At 42.9% G+C, this 15,601-nt stretch overlaps 1 protein-coding gene across 3 annotated transcripts in view; it reads left to right on the top strand.

Annotated features, from left to right (window-relative positions):
• The first annotated feature begins 12,270 nt into the window (after nucleotides 1–12,270).
• The window catches only part of USP9X (ubiquitin specific peptidase 9 X-linked), a 95,868-nt gene continuing 92,537 nt past the window's right edge, over nucleotides 12,271–15,601 (top strand). For 2 of the 3 annotated variants that reach the window (XM_054166087.1, XM_054166088.1), the window contains exon 1: nucleotides 12,271–12,992. The gene's annotated coding sequence lies outside the window, so the exon portion shown is untranslated. The remainder of the gene's footprint in view (nucleotides 12,993–15,601) is intronic. The other variant, XM_054166086.1, reaches the window with a different exon arrangement.

Consider the following 15,601-nt stretch of genomic DNA (forward strand, 5'->3'; position numbering starts at 1 on the left):
TTGTCTTAATCCTTCAATCCTGACTCTCAAGAGAACCCTCTTAAAGATAAAGCTGGCAACTGTGGGCTCCTTTATAACTCTGCACAATCCCAGAAGCCAGAGAATTAAGAGAGATGTATTTTTGATGTTTTATAAGCTCTCTTCTCCACTGCTAACCTCTTTGTGCTCCACAGGTTAGAAAGTATGAGTCTCTCTTTTTCCCCCCAGTAGATAACATGCCTGTAATTTCTCCCATCTCTTATGCATTTTCTCCTCTCCCACAGTATGCTCCATACTTTGCAGGTACCAATCATCTTTATTTTTAAGCAATGATCCAATTGGTAAATAATTTGCTAAACTCTGAACTCTCAGTTCATATTTATCTTATAGACTCAGAACTATGGAACAGTTTGGGTTGGAAGAGACCTTTAAAGACAATCCAGTGCAAATTCCAGATCTCTGAAATCTGCTGCTTTTGTTTCAGTCCTGAAGAATGGCTTTATCTCTTTGAAAGCTTGTCTGAATTCTTCAGTTACAACAGTTGGCATGTTAAAAAAACACCTCCTTCTACTATGAGCCTCATAGCTGCAGCAAAATAGTCTATCATCTTTATCCAATGTTCCATAATCTATATATCTGTATCATTAAGGTGCTAGGAAAGCCAGACTTTGTAATTATTTCTTAGTTTCTAGTTAAGCATGCACAGTATGTAATCACTCACCAATACACTGCACACACGTGTATGACAGGGAATGACTTAAGGCTGTGTATTTTGTTTGCATTTCCTCCTATGTGAACAGCTGTGTAGTTGTACCATTGCATTATACACTTTTAAAATATTTATTTAATACTTCTAAGAAAACTGGCACTGATAACTCATCTTCTGATTACCATGGGACAGACCTTTCACCCGTCATTTGGCTGTGTCAAATACATCACCCAGTTTTACCATACCAAATAACAGGCTTTATAGATTATTTCATCTTGCAGTGCTAGGGATGTCTGTGAAGTCAAAGAAATTTCTCTGTTTACACAGAAGGAATATCAAGCCAGAGCTAATTAGAGTGGTGAGAATCTGGGAAGAGGATTTGCTTACCGTCTTTGAAATTTTTCACATCTTGGGTGAGCTGATCAAGCAGTAAGTGCTTCGTGACAAGCTGCAAGGCTGATGGTACGCTTTTGCTTTCTAGTTCTTTTAAAGAATATTTTCCTATTAATGCACAGTAGTCTCATAAGTGAATGGCTAGTGCTTACTTAGAAATAATGCTACTTTTCCTTAGTTTACAAGACAGTTGGATAAAAAAATTTCACATTCATAGAAGCTGAGTAATGCCCTCAATGGTAAGTTACTGTCCCAGTTGGAGTTACAACAGAAAGCAACAAGGCTGGTGAGAGGCCTTGAGCACGAGCCCTATGAGGAGAGGCTGAGGGAGCTGGGATTGTTTAGCCTGGAAAAGAGGAGGCTCAGGGGTGACCTCATTGCTCTCTTCAACTACCTGAAAGGTGGTTGTAGCCAGAAAGGGGTTGGTCTCTTCTCCCAGGCAACCAGCACCAGAACAAGGGGACACAGTCTCAAGCTGTGCCAGGGGAAGTTTAGACTCGAGGTGAGGAGAAAGTTCTTCACCAAGAGAGTCATTCATCATTGGAATGTGCTGCCCAGGGAGGTGGTGGAGTCGCCATCCCTGGAGGTGTTCAAGAGGGGATTGGACGTGGCACTTGGTGCCATGGTCTAGTCATGAGGTCTGTGGTGACAGGTTGGACTCGATGATCTTTGAGGTCTCTTCCAACCTTAGTGATACTGTGATACTGTGATACTGTGAAATTCTGTTCAGTGATTCTACTGTTCAGGGATTTTACTTTTCAGCTCAATCTCTTCTAAGTAACTGCACTTTCTAAAGTTAACTGCATGTTTTTGAAGACACTGTCTGCTTCTAGTAGTGATAACAGTGTTTCTAGTTAGTACCAAGGATTGTTATGCAGAGCAAGATCACTGCTAAATCCTGTGCACCACATTGCAGGGCGCAGTAAATAAAATGCCTCACCCGCAGACAGGACTGGACAGGGCAGATGACCCTAAAGTGACCAACAAGGTATTCATTTTCATATATGTCATATTCAAGGGTCAGTTTCTTCTTTGCTCTCTTCTTCAATGGCTGGCATCTGAGGAGGACTCTGTCCTTTCTCTGCTCAATCTCAGTCCAGGAGTTCCTGAATCCAGTTCCAAAATCCAGCTCCTGAGTCTGGACTTCTGCCACAGCATCAGTGGTGACAGTGAGTAATTTCCATCAGGACTGAGGATGGGTTCCATAGTGGTTTTGTATATATCTGTATATATGTTATTGTTATTATTTTAATTAAAGTAGATTTAGTTTTCTTTTCTAATTGAGAAGTCTCTTTAATAGATTTCCTTTCACTTCCCTTTGGGGAGGGAAAGGGCCTCGTAGAGAGCGTTGTCACTTATTTAGTAGCCAGCCCAGCCCTAATCCCTGACAGTAATTTTTTTGTCCCTTTATTCTACAGTAGGTTTTAGTGGGAGAAACTTCCTTAAAAGATATGTGCCAGAACAACAGAAAAGGTACTGGTGTACTACAGCTATAGAGTGTATGGCAAGCTGGTGTACTCCAGTTAGGCAGGCAGTTGTAATATTTATTAAGCTTAAGCCTTTATAAAAGCCCAAACTTTTAGCTTGTATTTTTCTTTAATACAAATAAAGAGAGGGATTTAGCAAGAATAACATCTTTCCAAGCAATATTTATTGAAAATAGGCAACTTATTCTTCCTTTATATATATTTTTTTTTATCCAGCCAATATGAGAGTGAATATTATCAATAAGAAACTTAGATGGCTATTCATGAATACATGAAAGATGAGAAAGCCAACAATGCATTTCCTGTCATTTCTCTGTTTCTGTTACTCTGTATAATATGAAGACAGTTTGAAGTCTGTAAATGTGCCCCAGGTTATATTCGGTGTTGTTACAATAGTAATCCTCAATTTCTGAGCCATCTTTTTGGTCTTTAACTAGGAGATTATAGAGCTAGAGAACAATATTCCTCCCAGAAAATTAAGAATCAGATTTTGAGAAAAGTCTTTTCCAGATGGTTTTGAATTAATCAGGTACTTATCCCAGACAGTAAGAAGTATTACTATGACTTCAAATGCATGATACTAAATTTTGCCATTGAGGGCATCTCTGTGTCTTTTAAGGATTACCTTTGATCACCATTAAAAGTAAGTGAACAAAAAAGTATCAGCCACAAGTATAATCATGATGAATTCTTCATATATATCAGACTGGGCTAGTCTGTCATGTAGTGATTCTTGAAAGCACCATTAGTAACTAAATTCAGCACCCTGAAGTCATCTCCAAGATGTTACACCTGAAAAACGTGTGCAGCCTGATGAGCCCCACGTCACCCGAGCCCACTTTGCAACCTGAAAACTGTCCTTCAGTCAATTTTTGTGGCTCCCAAGTACAGTTTGGACCCCAAATTTTCAATCTACATATGAAACAATAGCCACTTTGTACTTTCCACTCTGTGATACAGCGAATGAAGCCTTTGAAGGAGGGAAATGAGGAATACTGCTTGAATGAAGTCAGTGAATATCTTCATGTGTAGTTGAGACACTTAGAATATCAACCATTTCCGGAACAGCTGACTATAACTCCAGTCATACAAATGTCCATGAAGACTAACCAAAGGGCATAAACAGTTGAATCAAACAGCTGTTTGCTATTAGAATGAGTGTTCTCAAGTACTACATAGGTAATATTTGCAGAGTGAATCTCATTGTTTAGGATAAATTAAAGAAACTGTTCTCTGGAAAGTAGTGTTTCTGCTCAGACTCTCCTTATCATATCTCTTTTCTCACCCTATCTTTCTCTCCCATTAGCTGCCATGGCACCTTATCTATGTCTGGTAAAACAGATAAGTGGTTGTCATCTACCCCACTACATGAATTACTCATTATGTCTGCTCTCAGAGTACTTCAGATGCCCTGAACAGCACATTTCTCTCCCTCTAGACTGGTAAGTTTGTAATACCCCTCCAGTCTGTGTGCGATGGGAAACATGGTTTACAGGGTTCCTCCTATCCCTGACCACAGGGCTCCTTGATCAGCTTGCTTACAGCTGCAATGCTCTCTTTTGGTCAGATACCTCCACTTCTTGAGAACCCAAATTTCATATCACCTAACACTGGCAGGCTGAAAGTTATTTAGCTATTCAAGCTTTCTCTGCAGCAATGGGAGAAAGGAAAGCAGCCCCACAGGACAGTGGAGTGAGGCTTTTCCTTATGACTGCCTAGGGATACCAGGCAGCCACATCTGACAAGGTCACCCATTTGTAGGTGGTTACAACCTGGTGTGTTTGACATGTTTGGAGCCTCACTCTCCTTTGAAATAGAGACAGACTTATGATGTATTTAGCTCACTAAATAGAGGCTATGCTTTCAGCCATGTGTTTTTAATACTTGTAACATTCCTTGAATTAGGATTCAAGGAAAACTTCAAAGTCTACTATTGCTCAGTGAAATGAATACTACTAATGGCATTAATCCATGGACTGTAGTTGGACTCTCCAACTAAGAATAAGGAAGTAGTCTTCTGTAATGATGTATAGTCACAAATTAAAATCCTTAAGAACTGCTGGCATTTTGATTAATTTACTAAAAATCCTGTTCAGACAAAACAAAACAAAACCAAACCAAACCAAAACCAAAACAAACCAATCCAAAACAAACAGCCCAGAACAAAACATGGATGATATATTATTTTTTTGTCATTTCAGAAAATAAAGGAGTCTCTGGGAAGTTAAAATACGTTGTTCTGTTCATTCACATTTTGTTTTGTATTGTTAATGTTGCAATGTGATGAACTATCAATGTTAAGATTTTCTGTTAAAGATTTAAAAATATGTCAATGTGTGCATGTAAAAGAACAAACACAAGGACAGGCAAGCAATTAAAAAGACATTACAATCTGAAATCTGACTCCAATTTTAACTAGGAAATAACTGGTAATAAGTTTAAAAGCAGAACAGCTACAGAATTCTAGTAGTTAAGATTTTAAAAAAATATATGTAATTTGTAGGTCCATTTGGTCTCAATTTGTAACAGAGAGCTGTGCAAAAGACAGCAGTGACGAGTCAATCGGACTTTTAAAGTTGCTTTAAAAGGCAAAACACAGAAATAATTTTTTTGTTTACAGCATAAACTTTAGCTTTTGTACCCTGATGCTATTTCCATAAATTTAGATCCTGAATGATATTTACTTTCCCCAAATAATGGAATTTAAAAAAAAAAAATGAATAGAAAAGAGTTAGTGTGCTGAGAAAAAGCAGATTGCCTCTGGATGATAAAGGATCTACATATATATTGTTTCAATAGACCGACCGATGTGTCTAATAAAAACCCACAAGCTTTGATGCATACAAGCCTGTTTTCAGACCTAATAAAAGATACGGTCTCTCTTCACAAGTTCTGGCTTGCTTATTGCCTTATACCTTTCTGGTTAGGAAGAGTGCTATGGCTCAAGCATTATTATTACTACACACCTCCCAGCTAAAATAACACTCTTAGTATGAGTTAATTCATATTTATCAAGCATATTTCTAATGTGTGCAATCTCTCAGAAAGATTACAGGGCTACTTAAAATACAACATGGCATAAAGTTAATCTGAATTATGCTCTGAGGTGACTCATCACAGTGAGGTAACAGCAAGGCAATGGCACTTAACCAAAATTCAGTCTTTATAAATCAGCAGTGTAAACTGACACATGCTTACTATGATATTTTATGCACAGAGAAATTATTATCTTTGTAGAGAAGTTTCTGACTATGGGAATTCTTTCGGCAGGTAACTGGCAGTAAAACTTCTGGCAAAAAAGAATGGAGTGACAAACCTGCACCTAAAGGCTCCAAAATATTGCTTTACAAAAACCCAAACTTCTTTCCTGTATGTATTTTTAGATTTAAGCTTTTCTGACAAGCTGTTTCACAAAGCTCAGATAAAATTATTGATACAAGAGCTGAAATGGATCTCTGCTTTGGTTCAAATCATGTTAGCATTTTTGTTTCAAATTTTGTGGTTTATTCTTAAATATTTTGTTTGTTTGTTTGCTTGTTTTCTTTCTGGTCACACTTCTGTCTTTGTTTATTCTATTCCAAAACTGTAGCAGTAACCTTTCTCCTATCAGACTACCCTGCTTTGAAACGTTTCATAGTTTCACATGGTGCTGTAGCACAGCTGTTCCTCTGCCTACCAGTTCTCCTTGAGCCTTTCAGCCAGTCTCACTAAATTTTAAATAAGGGCTAAGAGCTATCAGAGAAATATTAATTCCAACAAATTTTAGGAGGACCATTGCAAGAAGAGGAAGAAATGTCAGAGGAGTCCCCAGCTGGAAAGGCAAGTGCAATTCAGTTATTATACCTCCTGCTTACTATTAGCTAATTAATCCCCTGTCTAGTTCAGCACATTTAACATCAAGTAGGAATCTTTGGAGGGAGAACAGGGTTGGAAGGGTATAAGATGCTCAGGAAAACAATGTTTCAGTTCTACTGTGAACATAGAAATTCTTGTGTTTAGAAACCCTATGTAAGTGAAAAAGGCAATCACATAATATTGTAAGGGATAAAATGTTGTGAGCAATAGTCTCCTCCAAATTTATATTGGTGCAGTGACAGACACTGTGTGCAGCGATGCACTCAGAAAAACTGAGATGGCAGTAGCTCATGAATCTACAGAATTTCTTGCTATATTTTTGACATACTTAGGAATAACACTGACAAGTTTTAAGAGCTATTCTCTTCTTCCCTCACCCTACTCCTGGGCCTGGAAGGAAGTCAGACTTCTTCAAAGTTCATGTGGATGAAGAGGACCATATGGTTGTCAAATCAATTTCTTGAACTTTCTCCAAATCCTATGTGACGGACGCTTTTCACATGGACACCACATGGTTTATCCAAGGACAGTTCGGCAAGGAACCAACTAGACAGGAAAAAAGAAAATATTCTGAATTGCTCCCTTTCCAAAAGATGGATGAGATACAATTTGGAGCCTGTAAACAGAATTTTTCACAACTGGTCTCTGTGATATCCTCTAATCATTTCTGTTTATGTTCACTTTAACCCTTATTTGAACAACTAAATGTATAACAGGAAAATGACACACCATATTTTTATCATAAGAATTGTTTCTAATCAGACACCATTCTTTCTTCAACACAAGGGAGCACAGGTCCCTTCAAAACCTTTTTTCTTATCAGATTTCTGTGATTTCTACCTAAGCAAGCATTCTTTTGTTCCTGTTAAGTATGGCGCATAAATTGGGTTTAACTGCTTCTGAGTCTTTCAAGAGTGACATGCCCACTCCAGCATCATTGTTAATACCTCAAAGAGCCAGAAATCAAAAGTGGAAAGATGGAAAGTTATGACTGTGAAGAGAAGTCTTATACTGATGTGAGGAATGGTAAAGTAGCCATCACAGGAAAAACTGCAATGAAGTGCCTTTACCAGACCTTTACATGTAATAGAAAAGAGATACAGCATTGCTCCATAACAGTTTTTGCAACTTCTTGATACATCAATTTTATGGGAATTTTCTCCCCTGATTTTAAATGTTAATTTATATGTATAGTGAGTACTGATACCTCAAGGTGATACTTCCCCTGCCCTGCCCCAAGTTTATTAAACTCAGGGTAGTATGGAAGACAGAGATTACATCTAAGTTTTGGAATACATACACAAGAGCTACTTTTTTTTCTCTTGCATTTGGAGTCTGGCTTCATTCCACATAGTAAAGCCTAAATATATGGTGTCTAGATATAGTAAATATATGCTAAACTCTTTAAACTCATCTTAATTATTTGTTATTGGAATAAATTTGCTGGGTTTTACTTCTCAATTTAAGGGATACAGAGGGTAAAGGTCACACAGAGCTGCTTGGCACGTTGCCATGGGATACACCAATTGCTGGCTGTGCTGGCCAGATAATATAGAAGTACCAGGCTTCTGAGGGCACTAACAGGACCCCTTGGCAGCCTCCCCTGGGCATCTCTGCACTCTTGCCAAGGACCTTATTTCAGCCCAGCCAAGTAAGGAGATGCCTTACTTCAGCCTGGGGCTGCCCCAGTGGCTGTTACTGCTCCAGGCTGGGGCAGAGGAAAGATCCCAGGGCCTGCTCAGGCACCCTGAAGAGCCCCTGATGCTCCTAGTCCCTGAGTAAAAATTCATCCCTGGAGTACCCTGATGAAAGCCATTTCCAGTAGGGAACATCTCTGCACGTCTCTGGAATCGTCTTTCACTTTTGTCATGCTTTATTCAACCAATGGTAGACAACAACACATGTTCTGAGCACTGGTGCTGTTTAGCACTTGCATGTTGTATTTGGGTGCTGTTATTATTCAAAGAATTAAAATACCGTTTCATCATCTGTGTAATGTTCTGTGACCACTAGGATTGAATTACACTTTACATTGAAAAGTATGATAGTGAAAAATAGTTCCTTTCTGAAAAGGATGACAGTCCTATGATTCGGTGTAGTACAGAATGACATCGTTATTGCCAAAATACTATCCAAAACATACACTGCATAAACCAAAGGCTTGGGCAAGTGAGAAGTACTTTTCTACTTACTGGCTCTTACACATAGGCTTAAATAACTCAATGAAAAATTATGTAAACCAAGAGCACTACTCATGTGCTTAAGTGATTCACTGGATCAGGCCCAAAAATACTGGAAATGTTGTTAAGACCGATCCCTGACATGATCCCTTAAAGCAAACCTTAACGATCAGGCAGTAGCTTGTCTGCTTTTCAAGCAGGGTTTTGTTTTCTAACAGAAATTTTCCTTATCTGCTATGCTGTGTATTTTGTTCACTGAGAGTTGGTAGGTGCTATGTAATGCAGTGTCTAAGGGGCTGAGCCAGAAGAAAAAGAATTATCTTTGCAAGTCTGTGGTTAAACTCTCTCTCCTGTGACTGCTCTTTTATGCTACCCAATTGCAAAGTTCAATAGCACTGCTCTGTATCAGCAATGTTAGAAGTTTACTTTTTGTCTATTAATCAAGAGTTTAAGAACTGTTGACAAATGCATTTTTTTAACATATTTTCTATATTCTGAATTATTCCTTCATCACAATTCCCTTTTCACTTATTTTGGGTTAGTCAATGAATAACATAACCGGCTGATTTGTAAATAGTTTCACTTTTTGTTTGATGGGCTGACTGCAGTGCCTGAGCTGGAAGCCCATAGGGAAACACTTCCATTTCCCCTCAGTTTTGCATTCAATTAAAAATGTTGCAAATGTTCTAATCATACCAAGGGTTGTGTGCAGAGGGCAATTAACCAGAACTACGGAGGAATACATTTCTCGTAGTTGTCTGTGTATGCTTACTTTAGAACTAGCAGGGAGTTTTTTGAGTGCCTGCTGATTTCTCTTTGTATCAGATACTCTTTAACCAGCAATTTATCTCACTCATATTCTTTTATTTCTATAGTTGCTGCATGAAGATAAACCAGTAACATTTATTTGCAGTACTGGGGAAGGAGGGAGAAGTGTCAATCTTTTCCAAAAGCAAAGCAGCTTTGCACAAGGTGAACCACAGCAATGGCCCCAGAGAACTCTTGAAGCCCAAGCAAACAGGCGCAAGTATAGAATTTTGTTTGGGGGGAACAGGAAGAACTCCCCAGTCAGAAGTGTGGTGTGCAGCTTGCTTGTTCAGTAACCACAAAGTGCTGTTGCCATCCCAGTATCTTCTTTTATTTGGTGCCATAAATAGCTGCCTACTTCAGCCTAGAGTGACCTTTGATTAACAGGCTACAATCAACCGCCTTTATGTCAAACAACATCAAAATCCACTTTTAAATCAAAAAGGAGGTCAAATATAAAAATAAGAGAATAAACATGAAGTTATGGTTGGTTGGTTGGTTGTTTTTTCCATAGAAGTCCAAGTCCTCTCACACTTCTGCAAACTGTACATGAAGTAGAATCTAAAATCGTAAAAATACCATCAAAGGTCCTGGAAAGCTGCAGGGGAATTGGTTCTTAGTATGTTCCAAACCTAAGGTTGCAATCAATCTGAGCTTCTGCTCTTATCTTAGCCTCAAAAGAAGTAAGCTGTGCTAGTATTGTTTCCACAAGTATTGTTCCTATGTTGGGGGTGGGGAAGAGCTGGTATGTTTGTTTGTGGTTTTGTTTTGGGTGGTTGGGTTTTTTTTTGTTGACTTGAGCTGTCAATTTCTTAGAATTGCCTATATTAAAAAAAATCCACTGATGTGTTTGGCTCTGCCAAAAAAAAAAAAAAAAAAAAGCCATAGTAGTTAGAAGGAAGATGGTATTTGGCCTGTCATAAAAATGGAATCTATTTAACAATAAAAAGAAATGACCATCAATAAACACAGCAGTTTATTTTTAAGGATAAGCATCAAAAAATAAATGACAATTGTTTGAGGTGCCACCGTGCCTGTGCAAAGCATCATAAACAGTGAAGAGCTCGAGGGAGAACACTGCAGCAGGCAAGAAAAGTTAAATGCATTACAGGTGCAGGGGTTTTAAATGCTTTCCCAGAACAAACTGGATCAATTGGAAATGGCAGGGAAAGCCCCAACTGATTGATGAGAGACAAAAACAGAGGCCACAGTAACATGCTCAAAGACATGAAAATCTGAGATAAAAGGGCTGTTCTATGATTATACCTATTTCTAATCCAAACATGAATAGTCTTTCACTTAGATTTTCACTGTTGTTATGGCTTGTTTTTATTGCTGGTGAAGAAAATGCTAAGAAACCACTCTTTTAGTAAACAAACTTGCATGTGAATGGCAACTGCATCCTTTGTTTACTGAGTGCTTGAGGGATACTTGATATTGCCTTCCCAAATACAACCTAGTGGTTAGCAAAAAACCCCAAAGGTGTAACTTTGTTAATGTTAAATGTAAAAGTGGTTTTGAGCTCTGGCTTTTTACAGAAATACACCTGCCTGCAGCTCCTGCAATGACCAGCTGGCATTTTAGTCTTTGTCACTGCTCAGTGCAAAAGATAAACATTTTGCTCAAGAGTTAAGGCTGTTAGCCCTAGCCTCTTGAGCAAATTCCAAACCATGTAACCTAAATTCCTCATGTGTTTTCAGCTGGATACTGTATTTTTCACTTCCTGCTCAGAAATTCTTTAATGATGTTGTAAAAATGAGACTTTGACCTTTCAATACAGACTAACAAACCAAAACATTAAGCACCATTTCATGTACTCTCCAAGAACAAGTTCTCCATGTCTGCCAAACTTTATGACCTTTCACAGGGCATTTTTTCTCAGGTTTTAAAACCACATTTAAACTCTCCTCAATTGTTTTACAAAGCACCTACGGAGACTTGGGTTCTACTGACTTCATACATGTACCGAAACGCACACGAAGGAAGAAACAAGGTAACAGCCACTTGGCTTTATTAAATGCTGGCGTCCTCTAACCAGGTTATCAGTTCTGAGGGAGGGATTTTGTGAAGCATGAAGTCAGCCCCACGTGCATCCCTATCAGCTTCGAAGTACAGTCCCAAGCCCGTTGTTAGACGGCGAGCCCGGCCCGATGCCTACAGGGGATCAGTGCCCAAGGAACTGCCCGGCCGTAGCCAAGCTGACCGGTGCCAAAGTGGCAACCGCCGCAAACGCACCAATGAGCTCCGCCTTTCCCCTTACTTGCTCAGAGCGTTCCTGGCCCCAAACGGTGAGCGGGCATGCCGTAACCGACAGCGCCGCCCGTCCGTTCGCTTCGGGCCACTTGAGGGCAGCCAGGACCCTCCTACCCCAGTTCCCCCAACTTTTGCCCCCCCCGAACCACCGCGCGGCGACCCAAACGGCATTGTCCGTTGCCGCCGTCGCGAGGTCCAGAAAGTTGCACCGGCAGCGCGGTCCCAGCAGCCACCCCCACCCCGACGGGGCCCAGCGCGGCAGCCGCGGCGAGCAGGCCCAACCCCAAAAGGCAGCGGCCGCGCTGACGTCATGTTCCGGGCTCCCTTACGGCCCGCCCCGTGGGTCACAATGGAACCCGCTCGAGTCCAACCGACGTGAATTTGCCGCGAGCGCGCGCACGCGACACCGCCTCCCCTCCCCCTTCCTCTCGCGCGCTCCCTCGCTGCACACCCAGGGGTGGGGGCAGACGGGCCGCGGCCTGAGCCTCGTCGCTGTAGCTTGAGTGACAGCCCGAGGGTACGGGGGCGGGGAGCGCGTCACGCCGTTCGGGTGGCGGAACCTCCGCCGCCGCTGCTGCGTTGGGTTGGGGCCTGTGGCGCGGAAGGCTCTGACGGGGCCGCCATCTTGCCCAGAGCCCCGCCGGACGGAGGTGCGCCGCCGGGAGCGCGAGGAGCCGTCGCCGCGTCTCGCCTTGCTCCCTCCCTACCCCCTTATCCGCTCTCCCCTCCCCCAGCCGCACGCACGGAGCCGTCAGCGCAGAGCACTCCAGTCGCCCGTGCCGGCCCCTCCGCTGCCACCTTGCTTCCTTTTTGCCTGCCCCCGCGCGCAGCGGCTGCTGCCGCCCAACCGAGCCCCGGACCCTAGAGAGAGGCGCAGGGTGCTTGTGCGCCCCCTCCCCCGCGTGCGGCCGATCCCCGGACGGGGCGGAGCGGAGCGCGCAGGCCCCAGCCAAGCCCCAGTCGGAGACGAAGCCCAGGGCCGCCGGGCAGAAGCTGGTGACGCAGGAAAAACGCCCCGGCGGTGCCGTCGGCGCCGGAGAAAGCGGAGCGGCCAGGGCCAGGATCCTGAAGCGCGGGTAGCGGCGGCAGTTTCGCCCTCCCTCTTCCCGTCGCAGTGTACGGCGCCCGCCCGGGGGGAACCGGGAACTGAAGCGGAGCCGCCCCCTCAGTCAGCCGGCTGCACGCTCGGGATCCCGGGGCCTGGCATGAGACTCTGCCCTGCTGGCTATTTGGGATGAGGCAGTCCTCGGCCGCGCTTCTTCGGCAGCAGCTAGGAAGGCAACGGGCCGTCGCAGCAGCAGCCGCGGGACAAGGGGAAGCCGTGCGGGGGTGAGTGGCCGAGCACTGCCCGGGCGGGGCCGGAGCCGGAGCCGAGGCCGGGGCCGGGACGCTATGAGGCGAAGCGGCTGCGCGGGGACAGCTGTTTGTGCTGCAGCCGGCCGCCGCGGAGCGAGACGATCCCCAGGGATGGGACTTCCCGGGTCGGGGTGCGGGACAGCGGGGTGCGGCGGAGAGAAGGGGGCGAACCGGGCCCCGCGGGGCGTGGAGCGGAGGTGGAGGGGGGGGGGTGGGGATAACGAACGGCGGGTGGCGGCAGCGCCTCCCTCGCAGCCCCCGGAGTGTGGCCCTGCATCGCTGGTGTTTTGGAGGGCAAGGGAAAATGGCTGACGGCTCCTCATCCTCTCCCCGGCTGCCGGCGGGTGGAGGTTCTCCGCGCCCCTCGGCGGGCTCTGCCAGCTGCCGGGCGGCCTCTCCTGCTGTTCCCTCCCCTGTGCCGCCGGCCGAGGAGGGCTCGGTGGCTCCCCGCAGCGCTGCACCCTTCTTTGCCTCCCCTGGTTCTCGCTTCCCTTCGCACCGAACGCCATTACTGAGGTGGAGTGATTGGAGCCATGTAGGCCTGGGCGACGCCTGGAAATAAGGCCCTACCGAGACGCTTTTCCTACAGTCTCAATGAAAACCACCAGCACCAGCTCGTTCACGCCCGCTGTAAACATTATTAAGACGTAGGCCACTCCTCTAGCCTCGGTTTGCAGCAACCCTATTCCGATGCATAAAAAACGTTTGTGGCTTTTTGCATCTTCTTCCTCTCGTTCACTCTGCTGTTTCTCTTCGAAGTTACGTCTTAAAGGCTTGTGTCTTGCGACTTATTTTAGGCAATATAAACCTCTCCCCTTGTCCGAGATGTGCTGCAGGGGTAGTTGCTTGCAGTTTGGCCACAGTTATTCGCTATTATTGTCCTCAAGAAAACGGAAGATTTCACCAGTTGAATGGGTTGCTGAGGGTTTTTGTGTTGGTAATCACTCTATTAGCGTGTCCTGGCCCACTTCGTTTGGCATTGGGTGCAGAGGGAGTAGTGTTTGAGAGTAATATATTTGTTCTTAAGTGATTTTTTTTCTTATAGAAACATCCAGAAGTGTTGAGGTGGCTTTTAAGATGCCATGCTTATTTTTCAGGTTACTCCCTCAGAAGGCCAGTGAAGTATTTTGAAGATGTACAGTAACATATGACTACGTAGGGAGAAAAATTCTTCCAGAAAAGAATTGTTCTATTTAAGTGTTACAAGGACTCCCAGGCTCACTGTAGACATATCGTGTCTGTCTGGGCTGTCTTCATGCTGGCTGTACAACTTGATTTATATTCATAGTTACACAGTTGTATTCGTATCACTGGACGTTTGTATCTGCTTGAAGGCCTTCTGAAGTCAACAGGCTCAAAGGTAGCACAAGGCCCACTTTTGCTGACCTAGTTGCAGAACTAGGGCCTGTATTTTAAAAAAATTGTTGAATGTAGGTATTAATATGTAGTGAAAGTATACTAGTGGCAGTGCTTGTTGTGACAGGCTGACTAGGTAACTTGTGTTTTTTTAGCAGACTTCTCAAATGCCTGGCAAATGGATATTAAAATTGTGTTTAGGAAGGGACTGTTGATGGGTATCTGGAGGATTGAACTGTATTGATTATAAAATTGAAATGGTGCCTCCAATAAGAAAGATTTAAGGGTGACTCAAAGCTGTAGGCAGATAACTTTATTCTTGATATTTCGATAAAACTGTTAGAAATTGTTTGAGAAATTGTTAGAATTCCCTACACTGCTATGAAGCAACATCTTTATTGCAGCAGAACCTAAGTCATACATGAGAGTGTTGGTAGGGCTTTGCTTCGGGTTAGGTTTTTTTCCAAATAACACCTTTGATTCTTTGAGTTGAAGTAATGTTTATTCTTTGAACCAACAAGGTACAGTAGCTAGTATCAAGGTAACTTTAAAAAACATTAACATAAAGTTGCACTGGAAGCATGCTTTTTGTTTATTTGGGGAGGGGGATGGGACAGGGATTAATCTAGCTAAAAATAAATGTCAGATTGTGTCATAGTAACTTTTTCCTCTCTGTCCACTGTCTTTTTGTATTTTTCTTTCATCGAGGTTTCCTTAATGGTATTTTTTTTTTTTTTGAGTAGCCTGTGCCTTAGTCTTTCCAGGCTGCTACTTCATGTCTTGCAGAATTTGCCCTTGTGGTGACACTTCTGCCCATTGAATTGACAGAAGGACTACATCTAGAGATGGTAATCAATAAAGCTAGTGGTAGCAAAGCTGTTTACTCTTCTGTATTTGTGGAACACTGTCACCCTTACATAAACATTTTATTTCCCACATTGTGGAGCATTTGTACTCCAAAATGGACCAGTGCAACTACTCTGTGTTCTAAATGGATGCTTTTAGGTTTATGAATTTTATTAATATTCTGGAATTTTTGCAAACCGAGACTCAGGCTAAGCAAAAGTAGTGGATTAGTGTCTATTCTGCAGAATCCAATAGACTTTAGAGAGTAGAAGCACCTTTAATATCTTTGTCCCAAACTATCATACATTTCCAATTGAGGGCTTTGCATAAAAATTGATAGGAATTCAGTTTTTTATTAGTTCAAACAAATAACTTTTTTT

Source organism: Dryobates pubescens, chromosome 12 (genome assembly GCF_014839835.1).
Source record: "Dryobates pubescens isolate bDryPub1 chromosome 12, bDryPub1.pri, whole genome shotgun sequence".
NCBI classification, from domain to species: domain Eukaryota; kingdom Metazoa; phylum Chordata; class Aves; order Piciformes; family Picidae; genus Dryobates; species Dryobates pubescens.